The sequence below is a fragment of the Mytilus trossulus genome, chromosome 9, assembly GCF_036588685.1.
Source record: "Mytilus trossulus isolate FHL-02 chromosome 9, PNRI_Mtr1.1.1.hap1, whole genome shotgun sequence".
Classification (NCBI taxonomy): Eukaryota; Metazoa; Mollusca; class Bivalvia; order Mytilida; family Mytilidae; genus Mytilus; species Mytilus trossulus.
Window position 1 is genome coordinate 68,000,552 of NC_086381.1, and position 10,852 is coordinate 68,011,403.

General features: G+C 29.1%; 1 long non-coding RNA gene across 1 annotated transcript; it reads left to right on the forward strand.

Moving 5' to 3' along the window:
• Positions 1-2,586: 2,586 nt before the first annotated feature.
• On the forward strand, positions 2,587-4,040 carry LOC134684168 (uncharacterized). The gene is made up of 3 exons (XR_010101187.1): positions 2,587-2,723; positions 3,304-3,513; positions 3,907-4,040. It is a non-coding gene; the product is annotated as an uncharacterized LOC134684168 (long non-coding RNA).
• The last annotated feature ends 6,812 nt before the right edge of the window (positions 4,041-10,852 follow it).

The following is a 10,852-nucleotide window of genomic DNA, read 5'->3' on the forward strand; positions in this document are numbered from 1 at the left end:
TGTCGTATGTTGAGTCAGACTAATGTTTAGAAAATGACACACATTGAGTTCATGGACAGTCATAAGCACACACATGCACTTTAAATTATTTTTTTTATGCTTTTTTTCTTATATGGTTTTATAACTAAAATGTATACATGTAGAGGAGCACTTTACTCGCAATTAAATGATTGGATAACACAGTCATAATATATGTTTTCACGATGAGCCCTGTATACCTGAAATTACCTGACATTAGAGATTCTAATGAAATGATTAGTGGCACGCGCAAAAACTAAAAATATAAAATAATATAAATTAAAAAAACAGCAAATCAAACACAATGAACACATAATACACATAATCATACGAGGTGTATATATCTGTACGTGTCCGAATCCAACAACGTAATTGATTTTAGCGAAAGAAATCTCTGTAATACTAAATAATTATTACACCAGGAGTTTCGATATCAGAAGCTTGACAAAACCTTAACATAATTTTATCATCGGTACAAGGACAACTTCTCAAATATTGATCAACTAGCAGACATCTTATAAGTTCAGGTATTTTACATCAAATCTTTATGGTAATATTAATTCCAAAGCCAAAAAATGTCGGAATACACCTCGAAAGCTAACCCAACCTTTCAAACAGACTTATTTGGAGGTTACGATACCGTTGTCAAGTCATTAATGATTGCGTTTGATAGTATTAAGATATATGATTAAGATATGATACTACACATCTAACGGGTTTGTGCTCGATTTTCTTATAATGAAGATATGATCTGTAAATCACTTTAATTGAGAGATTGAGCAGTAATGACAAAAACTGCTGGTAGTCCTTTGTTAATTTATATATTATTGTCACTACACTGACATCATGCTCGGAATACTTTAAACTTAGTTTTACTGTGCGTATTTCAATGCTTTTCTTTAATATACATTGGCTAGAGTAGAGGTATACAAAATCTATAAACTCTGCCGCATGTTTGCGCCTGTCCAACTTAGGAGACATTGGCCTTTTTGCTTTTGTATGTGTTTTTTTGTTTTAGTTCATTCATATGTTTTGGAGTTAAGTATGACATACATGTTTACTGAACTTATACACATTTCTGTCGATGGGCTAGCAGAGAACCATCTCCGGGAGCGGGATTTTCTCACTGCGTTGAAGACCTACTGGTGGCCTTCGGTTGTTATCTGATCTTCAGTCGTATTGTTTTCCATTTGATATATTCCCTATTTCTATTCTCACTTTTACCATGTAATTGTATTCTTTACAATATATTACAATAACAAATAAACAAATTAAAGGTGGTATGGGTGTCTTCTGTCATCTTGGATTGAAAACAAAACAGAGAACCTAAGGTCCAGATTTTCTATCAAGTTAGTAAAATTTGATGTAGGAATGTAGACATTTAATGTGAACTTTTATATAAAAGTACAAATTTGTCAGAATATAACTTATGAATATTAAAATGTTTACAAGTGATGATTATTTTTGGTTGTTTTTAATTATTTTTAAAGTGTCATTTTATGGGGAGATAACTCTAAAACAGTGCTTTTTCTGTAGGATTCTACATGGAATTTTCCTATTTTATATTTTAGCCGGGGAAAAAAGCAGGGTGACCCTATTTTTTCTTTTGATATTCTACAAAGCATTGCCTGAAAGCTATCTTTTCCTAATTTATTTTACCATTCTATCATTTTGTTAAGTTTCTAATCACAAAATGGTGTTTTTTTTTCCTGTATAATCCATACAAAATGTGTCATTTGTCACCACATGTAGGTTGAGAAAATGCACGGTGACCTATCATTTTTATTATATTTTTTAACATATATCAATAGATACTACGTTTTGGCAAAGTATGAACAAATTCCATCATTTTTATTCTAGACTCCCATACCACCTTAAAATGGCAGATAAAATTTGAAAAAAGGTAAATGCAGTTAACTGAAGTAGCAGAATAATTAAATAATTATAGAACTATAGTTATAAACAGAACTGTCATGATATCAATTTAGATACAACGCGTATTTCCACTAATCGGTATGGTAGTGATAGGGACTGTTAATTTAGTCAGGATATTTCAGTCTTATTCATATTATTCATTTTGCCTTAAAAACCCCTATTTATTTTTACGCTCATAACGAAATGATCAATATGCCAAAAGGGATATGAAAAAATGTCTACCGCAGCTTCTCCTAATTATTCAGAAGATACATGTCCAACTTTTCCTTTGAATTAATCAGAGGTATTTATAAATACGGATTCAGATAGCATGTGTGACAAGAAAGAAGTATGGCAAGGATTACTCCTTCGTCCTTTTCTTATCCTAACACTTCCCTCTGTGTTAAAAGATTCATGAGTACTCAATTAGTACTTTTTCACCCTGATGCATGCAATACTGATAATGACGAAAGTATTTCTATTACACAACACAAAGTTCAAATTCTAGAATGGTCGTTTTACGCATATTTGTTTTAATTAATTTACTTCTGACATTAATTTTAATTAATTTCCAGTTAATAGCTTATTAGCTGAATCATTTCCAGTGTGGGTTGAGGTCACACATGTCAAACCACATACTACGCTCTGTCACCTACGTACAAAGTAGGACCTTATTTGTATAAATACTTACGATTTTTATTTAGTTTCAACATACATTGTATACCAAAGAAATATAAACATGAGAAATTTCGCTTTACTTTGCGTGTTTATGTTGACATTTGATGTAAACGGTAAGTTTGTGTAAAACTATTGTTTCTGTGTGAGACATTGATTATATCTGCCTGAAGTTTTTATTTTAAAGTTATATTGATTGACAGCCTCAGGATTTTATATAAAAGAATATAATACAAATTTTGAATATGTATTAAAGCTTTAAAACCTAGATAATTATCTAACTTCTAAGTCAACAAATGAAGTTGGACTTTGTTTTTATCTCTAAATAAAGACTAAATTGTCTATTTAAATTGTGTTGCCATAATGACACCCATGTAATCTTGTCATCTTAAATGTCTTCGATGTGTTCTACTCAAGTATACAACAATCGTGTCATTGAGTTACATAGAATAAGATGTTCTTCATTATTTTTATAGAAGCCGTGTTGAAGTCTTAAAATCTGGAAAGATTAAATGAAAAGTCAAATTATCGACAAACATTTTAAACATGGATTTAGTCTGTGAAAAAACATGTAAGATAGGTCCATTATTAAGCAGATAGAGTATTTATGATAAAAAAAAATATAGTATATTTATATCAACTGATATGTGCTGTCACTCACATTTAATGACACTTAGTTTCTATGAATATTTTCAGCTCAACTATCATACAATCCGATAACCCTCAGTGAGAATTATTTAAATAGAGGGTGTCCTATTCTTAACTGCCCGTACATATCATGTCCTTCTAGATGTAAAATGCCAACATTGTTCCGATACAATGGGAGACTTTGTAGAGGCTGTCATATAAATATATGTTCATCATACATACAACCCATAGACATGGATATTGGATCCACGCAGTAAAGTAAGTTAAACATATTTTAGTTTTGCAATTCTTTTCCTCTATAGACTGTCATTGGAGTTGAAAATCGATTCGGTTCTTGTTTAGATCTTTTCACTTTTGTATTAATTAGAGTGTGGTTGGAGTTAACAGAAGAATTGTAAATATAAGACCAAATCAACAGGCAAATGAACAAAGGAAAAATAGTAAATAGAGAAAAAATTCAGGCAAAAATACGAAAAACATTTTTTTCTAGATAATAGTTAATATTTGTGTAAGGCTTAAGACGAATGAAACAAGAAAAAAAACAATAGAGAAATATGAGGCAAAAATAAGAAAAAAAATAATGATCTTTGATATTTTTTGTTGATATATTCTCGAAATATTCTCTAAAACATTACTTGTTTTATATTTCAGCTTTCTAGCCTCGACGAGTCCAGTGTACTAACCAAATGATTGTGTGAAATCCATAAATGCTGCCATAAACTATTTATTAACATATTTGCTTTGTTTTAATTTGTCATTTTTAATAAATTATTTTTATACTTTCATCGTGTTCATAGATATTTGCCCTTTTGTAGTAAAATGTGTACCCATATATTGGAATGCTTAACTTGAAACTAGAACTTGAATAATATGCATCAGCATGATAATAAATGTTGCAAGTTACCTACCTTTTACAAAATTTAGATTTTTTAAAAATACTTAGGCTTTCTCCTTCAGCAATAGATTACCTAAGCTATATTAGGCAAAAAATTTAAAAAAAATGGTCTTCAATACTCTTCACCTTCGTGCTTTATTTGACCCTTTTAACTTGAATTCCAGCGTCGGCGATGAATCTTTTGTAGACGAATCGTGGGTCTGGCGTTAACATAAAAATTTATCGTGGTATCTATTAGTTTATTCAATTAGTCCTATATGGTAATCAACTTACGAATCTTTAACAATGAATGTAATAAGATATCTACTACTGCGGCAAAATTATTTACCACTGTAACAATCTAGTCTTCAAACATCTCTGATACTTCGTTAATATATACACAACACAGTGAAATAAAAGGCATGAAAAAAACAACACAACGAAACAAAAAGAAAAAATGATACGACCAACACTATATAGAAAGTTAACGACTAAGCAATACAAACCCGACCAACCCTGTGTTGATTTTTTCATGTCCTGGAAGATTCATGCAAATATTTTATTGAGGTTATATTAGTACCCTGACACTTTAATGATTTGGAGAAATCACTGTGAAAGGACAGGAAACATGATTTCTGATCAATACCAATTACAAAACATAAGACCACCGGCTTTGGACAATATACGGTCGGAGAAAGATGTTGGTAGGGAAACGTTGCAGTGTTGTTTAAACATGTTTAAGGGATATTTTTTTCACTTTTTAATCATCATTGTTGGTGTTCTGTCTTGTGATTTTGGTTGTGGTATCTTTTTTGGCATATCTTTCTAGGTAAAATAAGATTTTAAGATAACTTAGATTTAATAATCATAACCAAATAAACTCATCATAGATACCAGAACTAAATTTAGGATATACGCCAGACTTGTGTTTCGTCTTCAAAAGACTCATCAGTGACGCTCGAATCCAAAATAGTTAAAAAGGCCAAATAAAGTACTTTAACTAATAATTAAGATTTTATTAGTTGTTCTTTTTTTGTTGGCATTATTCAGTGTCAATGATATCTGTACATGTCACACATGTTTATGTAGCTTTTCGTGTATTGTGAGCTTTAGTCGATAATTGCAAGTTGGGGTTCCGATTTGTGAAAATTTGTGAAAATATGATTATATATACCTCTGTTGAGATGTAGACCTACTTTTATAAGACCCTATTCGTTCATAGTTGTTTACATAAAACTAGTCGTTAGATTCATTTTTTTACAGACTTTATGGTCTCGTATGTATAGTTGCTTATGTGGTATGAGTTTTGCTCATTTTAAAGCCTGTTGATGGACTAAAGTTAAAAAGTTCTACGTAGTTTTGTCTGTGTTGGCGACTTGTCTCATTGGCAATCATCATGCCACATCATTTTTTTTTTGCATACACTATACTTATTATGAATATAACGCTTTAAACAAAACCGAAAAACAAGACCAACATATAACAATAAATGTATAATATACACAAACTACGACACTATCAGTTAACTTTATCAAATTATTTAAAAAAAAAAATAGGTTAGTTTTCGTTGTATCTTCAACAATTTAACATAAACTATTGTCGAAAACTAAACTACAGGGGTAATGGTCAAGACAAGCGAGCATAGTAGAGCCCACAAAAGATAGGTCCGTGATTTCTCGGACTCTATATAGGATTGCTGTTTAACATTTCGCTCAGGGACCTGTATAATATGGGATGAACTTGGTTGCTGTTCCACTTTTCAAAGTACAAACAAGCCTTTAACATGGAGCAAATAAGCAAAAAAAATCCTTCCTCAATTCTAGTTTTAACAACGACCCAAGGCAGTTTTAAATACATTTTAACCAATTCATGCAATACTATATAACTATTGAACTGTTGTGATAATAAAATTAAGTCATTGCATATCATACATATTTCTTTAAATGGTTACGTAGAAGCCTCAAATACAATATCGGAAATGGTTTATAATACATGTTAGTGATTTTTTAGAATCGATACCCTAAATGTGTAGGCGAACCTTTATCAAACAAGTAAAGGAGAACTGTACCTCTTCGTCTTTGAGAAAACATGAATTTTTGCATAACCATGTTTTTTATCGAATGACGAAGATAAAGAAATATGCATAAATAATCAGTATTCGCTATGTGGAGCTATTTATAAAAGAATTTAAAGATACGTGTTTGCTATGTCATAGATAACTACTATAACATGCTATTACTAATTAATTGTGATGCGAGTAAGTCCTGTAAAAACTCATTTTGGCCTCAAATTTCAGTTTCATCTGACGAAAGATTTTGACCACTTTTTAAACACTTAAGTGTCTATTTCACTTGATTCAATTAGTTTTTGTGAACTGATTTAGTCATTAAAAACGATCCGATTCCGGCTCAAATATGAAAAATCTCTCAAATATTCCAAAAAACGTCACTTTTCAGATGTTTTTTGTCAAAAATGAAAGTGGCCGCATCCGTGTTCATCCACAACCTTTATAAATGTTATCTATTATTATAAAATACAACTTGCATTTCTATATTAAGGATGAACACGAATGCGGACACTTTCGTTTTACACGGAAACCGTCTAAAATTTAACTAAAATGATAGAATTTTGAAGATTTCAGTAATTTAGCATGACTTAATGGTGCTACAACCCGATATTTGTGCATTTTATTGTCAAAAACAGCCCATATTTATGTAGTAGAAGCATTCAACTGTCCAATAAATAACTAAAAGTTTACATTTTAAGAATTTTGTAAAACTGCCATATTTTGGGGCCAAAAAGGGGTCTTATCGGACCTACACTTTTGGAAACATACAAATGAGCCAAAATTAAACAAAAACAAACGAAAAGCATTTGTGGCTCCTTTTTTTGTATTTGAAATAATGTTTCAATCTTATAATAAACGATTTTCCTGAAAAAAAAGCTTTCATATTCGATCGAATTATGTAAATTTTAATACACTCATTTAAGACATAGCAGGTGACAAGGTTGAAAAAATGTCCCTGTTATACGTATTTTCATCTTTAGGACAATGTGCATTTTTGCAACAAGCATTTAATAATTTTTGATTTTGTTCATCGATTCAAATTAAATTTAACTATCTTGTAATGATGATGAAAATGTCATGGAATAAATGAATGAATGAATGAATGAATAAATGAATGAATGAATGAATGAATGAATGAATGAATGAATGAATGAATGAATGAATGAATGAATGAATGAATGAATGCATGCATGCATAAATGAATGAATGAATGAATGAAATACTGGATGAATGAATGAAAGAATGGATGTATGAATGAATGAATGAATGAAAGAATGAATGAATGAATGAATGAATGAATGAATGAATGAATGAATGAATGAATGAATGAATGAATGAATGTATGAATGAATGAATGTATGAATGAATGAATGAATGAATGAATGAATGAATGAATGAATGAATGAATGAATAAATGAATGAATGAATGAATGAATGAACAAATGAACAAATGAAAGAATAAGTGAATGAATAAATGAATAAATTAATGAATGAATGAATGAATGAATGAATGAATGAATGAATAAATAAATAGATTAATTAATGAATGAATTAATTAATTAATGAATGAATAAATTAACAAACAAATAAAAAAGGAAGGAAGGAAGAAAGGATGTATTAATGAATACATGCATTCATGGTTAGATGAATAAATAAATGAATTAATTTATTAATGAATAAAGGAATAAAAGAATGAATAAATAAATGAATGGTTGAATGCATGAATGTATGAATGAATGAAATGAAGGAAGGAATGAATGTTTGAATGAATGAACAAACGAAAAAATGGAGGAATTACAACAGAAAGCACGACCGAAAGAACGAATGCACGCTCGACCACACGAATTAAAGAAATAATGAATGAAAAATGAATGAATGAATGAATGAATGAAAGAATGAATGAATGAATGAATGAATGAATGAATGAATGAATGAATGAATGAATGGATGTATGAATGAATGAATGAATGAAAGAATGAATGAATGAATGAATGAATGAATGAATGAATGAATGAATGAATGAAAGAATGAATGAATGAATGAATGAATGAATGAATGAATGAATGAATGAATGAATGAATGTATGAATGAATGAATGTATGAATGAATGAATGAATGAATGAATGAATGAATGAATGAATGAATGAATGAATAAATGAATGAATGAATGAATGAATGAACAAATGAACAAATGAAAGAATAAGTGAATGAATAAATGAATAAATGAATGATTGAATGAATGAATGAATGAATGAATGAATGAATGAATGAATGAATAAATAAATAGATTAATTAATGAATGAATTAATTAATTAATGAATGAATAAATTAACAAACAAATAAAAAAGGAAGGAAGGAAGAAAGGATGTATTAATGAATACATGCATTCATGGTTAGATGAATAAAGAAATGAATTAATTTATTAATGAATAAAGGAATAAAAGAATGAATATATAAATGAATGGTTGAATGCATGAATGTATGAATGAATGAAATGAAGGAAGGAATGAATGTTTGAATGAATGAACAAACGAAAAAATGGAGGAATTACAACAGAAAGCACGACCGAAAGAACGAATGCACGCTCGACCACACGAATTAAAGAAATAATGAATGAAAAATGAATGAATGAATGAATGAATGAATGAATGAATGAATGAATGAATGGATGAATGAAGGAATGAATGAATGAATGAAAGAATGAATGAATGAATGAATGAATGAATGAATGAATGAATGAATGAATGAATGTATGAATGAATGTATGAATGAATGAATGAATGAATGAATGAATGAATGAATGAATGAATGAATAAATGAATGAATGAATGAATGAATGAACAAATGAACAAATGAAAGAATAAGTGAATGAATAAATGAATGAATGAATGAATGAATGAATGAATGAATGAATGAATAAATAAATAGATTAATTAATGAATTAATTAATTAATTAATTAATGAATAAATTAACAAACAAATAAAAAAGGAAGGAAGGAAGAAAGGATGTATTAATGAATACATGCATTCATGGTTAGATGAATAAATAAATGAATTAATTTATTAATGAATAAAGGAATAAAAGAATGAATAAATAAATGAATGGTTGAATGCATGAATGTATGAATGAATGAAATGAAGGAAGGAATGAATGTTTGAATGAATGAACAAACGAAAAAATGGAGGAATTACAACAGAAAGCACGACCAAAAGAACGAATGCACGCTCGACCACACGAATTAAAGAAATAATGAATGAAAAATGAATGAATGAATGAATGAATGAATCAATCAATGAATGAATGAATGAATGAATGGATGAATGAATGAATGAATGAATGAATGAATGAATGAATGAATGAATGAATGAATGAATAAATGAATGAATGAATGAATGAATGAATGAATGAATGAATGAATGAATGAATGAATGAATGAATGAATGAATGAATGAATGAATTAGATAACAAGTTGATGAATTAAATAGTGCATTTAGTGAATGAATAAATAAATTAATCAAAAGGAGTGCAAAATCCTTCTATACGTGTATATTTTTTCATGAGTTGTCTTGTTTTATATTATCAATATACCTAATACTATAATTATCTGTAAGATGAATTCAACATAATTGGAAATTGTTCACGACGAATAAAAAATAAAACTAGTAAAACATTAACAAAACAAAAGAGAGAATTCCAATACTGGAATTTGAGCAATTGATAACCGGATAAAATATATTGTCTAATTGGTCTTACGCATGCATATTCACAAAGGGGTTTTTGCACACACGGTTGGGATCAGTTCTAGATTGCACTTTGTAAAAATAGCTGTTTCTCAAACCGCACCTCTTTTGGGGAGATTTATAATATTCATACATATGTTACGTTATTAACGTTTTGGTTCCCATATATGATCTCTGCATTTCATCTCATAGATACATCACTTGGGAATGTAACCAGTATATAAAAAAACATGGTAACGCCTAGATTTAGATTTTCAGGAAGTCCATAAATGGAGGTAAGGCTATTATAGAATTTTATTATAAGTTTAAACTCTTAAAAGTTCAGGGCATCTAAATGTTGACCTTTGAATAAAATAGAGTTCCTATGGGAAATTGCATTCAAATTTTTTGTCTATGTTAACGCAGAATCGCAACCTCTAACATCGATTTAAATTTGTCAAATTAATTCATCAGAGACCTGCTCTAAACTATTCTATTTCGGAACTTTTCAGCACGCGCATACTATAAAACTGATTCTAAAATATAAAAGCTAGTATGATAATCTCCAATTTTGAAAGTTAAAATTTCTAAAAAAAAATAATCATAAAAAGTACACAAGATATCCAAGAATATGTTTGGTTTGAAAAAAATTAATGATAAAAAATATTACAAAAAAAAAGGAAGAAAAAGTTATAGAAAATTGGAAATAACCAGGTTTATATTATTTAGATTAATTAAATAAATCGATTTTATATCAATGCAGTTATTCTAAAAATAACTTTTAAAGCAGATATAACTCCTAGATTCTGATTTAGGGTAAAACTCCGTCTTTAAAAGGGGGTTCTAAAGAATAGTCTTTTATTCTGAAAATGAGTACCTCCATTCAAGGGTAAAACAGTGATATCATTTAATGACTCTTCTGTGTCAATACATTT